Here is a 4731-nt window from a genome sequence, read left to right as displayed (position 1 = left end):
CCTCTTCCATCTTAGTTCACAGCACTTTGTTCTCTACATTCTTCCAGTTCCTCTCTTTTCTAGAAGTTTTCATGTTTGCTTATGTTGAGCCTCTGCAGAACCACCCTTGCATGGCCTTAAGAAAATTCCGGGATCGTTGCCTTTCAAAGTGGGCAAGTGGATTTCAGCTCAGGGGCTAGGAGGTGCCCCGGGCTGGCGGGAGAGAGTGTCCTGAGGGGCTGATGGTGGCTGGACAGGGCAGGAGGGCTTGGACCTGGGGCTGAGCCTGTTGTTCTCCAGAGCGGGCAGCGGTAAGGGTGTCTCTGGATGTGTGTGCTTTGGTGGATAAGGGAAGGCAGGCGGGGGAACACTGACAGTTGGACAGAAACTCTCAGCAAAGCTGGGCTTTGACCTTTCACAGATGGAATAGATCACTTTTGAGCCCTTTCCATGGAAGTTCTGAGAGCAGAGGCCCCGCCCCTGGAAATCACCTAGCCCATGCTGGCTCGTTGTCAGCCCTGGGGGAGCTGGTGACCTGGGGGCAGGGTGCACAAACCTTTCTTCAGGCACAATTCAAAGGTCAGGGTATCATGAACAATATTCGTTAACCTCACCCCTTTCTCTTGATCCTTCTGAAGTCTGGACTCTGGAACCTCAAGTGTCTGGAGGGAAGTGAAAGAGAGCTGACATCAACTGCTCGTCGACAGTACTCCTGGCACCAGGCCAGGCAGCATACGATACGTGTGACGTGTTGGTCAAGTAAACATCGTCTTCATGTTTTTGTACCAGGAAACTGAGGCCGGGAGGGATCAAAGCATCTTTTCTCAAAGGAAACCCAGGCTGCCTCTTTCACAGGGTGCTCTTGCATTAAGTGTCTCCCAGAGAGGCTGGGTACACATCAGAATCTCCAGAGGAGAAGTCTTGGGATCTTGGTTTTTAAAAAGTCCCTGAGGCACTCGTCATGGCCAGGATTGGAAACTTCTGCCATGCACCACGTGGCTTTCCTGAAGGCCTGAGTGGGGCAAATGGAGGAAAAAGAGAGAGTAGGTACCCATGTTTGGAACATTAGCTTAGCAAAGAAACTTTAAACAGTGCTAACTGGCATTCTGGCTATGCTTGGGATGAGTCACTGAACTTCTCTGAGCCTCAGTTTCTTTGTCTGTAAAGTGGACATCCAAATACTTACCCTGCAGGATTACTAAAGGTCTTGGGATACTGCAGTAATGACTCAGTTTAACCCACTCCAGTATTCTTGCCTGGAGAATCCAATCCCATGGACAGAGAAGCCTGGTGGGCTACAGTCCATGGAGTCACAAAGAGTCAGACATGATTGAGCAACTCTCACTCACACACTCAACTAACTATTGGATAAATGGTAGCTATTAACACTATTTGCTGCATCAGCTACGCTTTTTTGTGGGCGGCGGGGAGGATGAGTTGGGTGACAGTGAACTCCTCTGTGGCCCACTCACCCATCGCTGAGGCCCCTCCTTGGCACAGTCTGTTACATAGAAAGAGCAGATTGCCAGGCACTCCTATCCCTCCTGGGAAACCCTAGTATCCCTGTAGGCCACTGGGCCCTGTACTCTGGTACTGAGGCTCAGACACCTGGGGACACTCTCTGCTTTTCAGCTGGTGAGTCTGCCCGCCGCCCCCCGCCCCCACTTGAGGGCTGGCCCAGGGGCAGGCCGGGCATGGGGAGCTGGCAGGGGGAGCTGGCCTCGTGTGGAGGAGGCTGGCCCTGTGCCCTGCTTCTCTGCCAGCTGGGCGGCTGGGCCGGGCAGCAGCTTGGACTAGCTTGCAGGCCCAGCGGGGACCTCTGTGGGCAGCAGGCCCCCTGAGCCCGGCTGCTAGCACCAGGGCCATCTGGTGCCTCTGTCCCCTTTTGTGTGTCTGGGGGAGGAGCGGGGAGAGGAGAGGCAAAGGGGAGGAGACAGATTCTCTGGCCCACTTGCTTCAGAACTAGGGAGAAAGGAATGGAGTGGAGGTGGAAGAAGGGGACGAAGGAGACAGAGGGAGACTGAAGCCTGAAAGGGGGTAGGGGAAGAGGGAAGAAAACGCAGAAGGAGTGGGTGCTCTCAGAGTCTTGGTAGGAAAGCTAAAAAGGAAAGAGAAAGCGGGAGACAGAGCCAGGTGGAGAGGAAGACCTGAGTGGGCTAGAAGCAGGGATGTAACTATGCAGGAAAGAATGGAGGCCAGGAGGAGGCAAAGGTATACGAAGCGTCTCCACATGCCACATGTGGAGCTGTTTTGCCGGAGTATTTCTGTTCTAGGAAAGAGGAAGTGAGAGCCTGTGGGCTGTAGGTGACGGGAGGGGGATGGCTGAGAGAGCAGGCTGGGTTTCCGGTCACAGCAACCTGGGGTCCAGCCCCGCCCTGCCCAGCAGCTGTGAAGGTTGGGGTCCCAGTCAGAACCACTGCCAACCGCAGACTTCTGGAAGGGGGTGTGATGGTTGGTCTCTAGGGTTGGGGAGAAAAGTTGTGTTGACAAGCATGTGCTTTGATGTGTGCACTCGGAGAGTAAAAGCGTGCGTTCCTGGGGCCCTCAGGGAAAGTGAACTTAAAGAACCTCACATTTGGGGGTTTACAGTGGGCTTTGAGCAAACTGTCTTCTGTCAGGTGGCAGAGTATCCCTCGTCCTCCATGCAGGCCCCAGGCAGCAGGGCATACACGCAGCAGACAGAAATACCCATGAGTGTGCAGATTTGTGTCTCTCTGGTGTTCCTATAGACTCGCATTCTTCCCTCGGTGAAGTCATGAAGGATACAGAGTAGACTCGCATTCTTCCCTCGGTGAAGTCATGAAGGACACAGAGAATGGTCTATTTTCTGTCCTGCGGACAATACAAACCGGCCCTGGGTTGGAAGGCTTCCTCTCCTGGCACTGCTCCTGTCAGACTCCGCTCCTGGAGCCCTCTCAGAATTCAGCTTGCGTCCCCCTCCTGGCTTCTTCCAGGCCGTGCTGCCTCCGGCTGTGGACCCTGCATGTGCATCCCCACTCTTGCATTACCAGAAAGCCATCCTGTCATCTGCCCACAGCCTTACCAGCATCTGTCTTCCTGTCCCATCTGGAAAGTGGGACCAGTCACCGTTACCTCCTTGAGGAGGGAAATCTGCTCTGAGCTACTGCATGACTGAAACAGTGGGAAGGCACACAGCTAAGTGTGATTGATTTAGTGCAAAGAGGTCCATTTAACTTCAACCAACACGTGGTGGGTTTTTTTTTCTCTCTATTCAAGTCGCTTGAAGATCACCAACTGGTGGTTCTGGAAGCACTCTGTAGCTCTGGGGGTGGCGGGGGTACCCTGATCGGATGTGGGTGTCGTGGAGCTGACCTTGCTTGGGCCCCAATAGGCTCAGTGAGGGGCTGTGAGGAGCAGGGTGGGAGCACGCATGCCAGAGAGGCTGGTGCCTCTGGACGAAGCCCCCATCCAGGAGGTCACCGGACGTGGCCGACAGACAGCTGAAACGAGCAGGGCTCTACGGGAGGTGCCCACTCACGTGTGTCTGCAGGCGGGCTCCCGCTGGCCCAGCTGAGCCCCCTGAAGAAAGAAGAGAAGGGGCTTTGTATCCACAGCTATGAAGTGAGTGCTCGTGATGCGCTGTCCTCACAGCATCTCTGACCGGGAGGAAGCCTGGCCCTAAGAGGCTCAAGGCCTCCCGCCCACCCACTTGGCTGGTACAGGGCAAAGCCTCTGTGCAAGCTGCTGCCAGGGGCCAGCATGGGCCGAGCCCCAGCCCCTAACCAGGGTCAGGAGGCGCTCTGTGGAAAACGATTTTGAAATGGCCCCAAAGAATGAGCAGGACTTAAACATTTGGAAAGCTGATGCTTCTTCTGGGGGTGTGGGCACAGTGTGGAAGCACATCTGGGCAGGGACGCACGTGGGGGCCATTGTGGAGTCTGAATGCCACCGTGGAGGTTATGTTTTCTTCAGGAGAAGGGCTGGGGGAGGGGGTCCTGTGAAAGTTTTGATGAGGGGCATCGAAGGGTCAGGGTTGTCCTGGCAGTGGTCACAGTGGGGCAATGAGAGAGCTGCAGGGGCCGAGGTAGGAGACTTCTGTGTGAGCAGTGGGGAGGCTGGGAGAGGGGAGGGGAGATGTGTGGGCCAGAGAGTTGTGGGCCTGGGAGGAATAAAAAAAATGACTGAAATGTCAGCCGGGACGATGGTGGGGTTATTTATAGAAATGGGGAAGTCACAGAGAGAAGGCGCTTTGGGGGGTGGGGGAGGGGGACAGGAGAGTTGATTCTGAACCTGGTGAGGTCATTTGTTGTCTGGACGTCCAGGTGGCCATGGTGAGCAGCAAGGGCGCCCAGATAATCAACCCTAGAACCTCACCTTGACTGTTCAGCTTCTTGGTTCTCCCCGGAGGTGCTGTGCTCACAGAATGGCTTTACATTTTGCGTTCTCCCAGTGCCACCAAACCCTCGATGCCCTGGGAGCCGTGGGGCCCAGTCACCAGCTGGCGCTCAGGGTCAAGGCCACGCAGTCCCTGCCCCAGATGTGGCCCCTTGGACCTTCAGGGAAGTTACAGATGAAGAATCTCCCTAGAGGGGTGTTCCTGCAGGGCCCAGTCACTCTGTTTTTCCCAGGAGAGACTTGGCCCACCTTGTTGCAGGAGTGGAGAGGCTGGCAGTGGGGCAGGGCGGCACTTTGGCTCAGGGGCCATGGCAGTGACCCTGCCTGGGTGAGGAGGGAAGAGACATGGCTTCCTTCTGCTGGCTTTATCTCTGCAGGAGAGGGAAAGGAGCAGAC

At 55.6% G+C, this 4731-nt stretch overlaps 1 long non-coding RNA gene across 1 annotated transcript; it reads left to right on the top strand.

The window, feature by feature from the left end:
* The first annotated feature begins 226 nt into the window (after positions 1-226).
* On the top strand, positions 227-3179 carry LOC147356265 (uncharacterized). Its single transcript, XR_015143172.1, has 2 exons — positions 227-1022; positions 2709-3179. It is a non-coding gene; the product is annotated as an uncharacterized LOC147356265 (long non-coding RNA).
* The last annotated feature ends 1552 nt before the right edge of the window (positions 3180-4731 follow it).

Source organism: Bos grunniens, chromosome 16 (genome assembly GCF_055505025.1).
Source record: "Bos grunniens cultivar Pamir isolate PY7600 chromosome 16, Bosgru_T2T1.0, whole genome shotgun sequence".
In the NCBI taxonomy this organism is placed as follows: Eukaryota; Metazoa; Chordata; class Mammalia; order Artiodactyla; family Bovidae; genus Bos; species Bos grunniens.
This window is presented reverse-complemented; position numbering and strand designations above follow the sequence as displayed.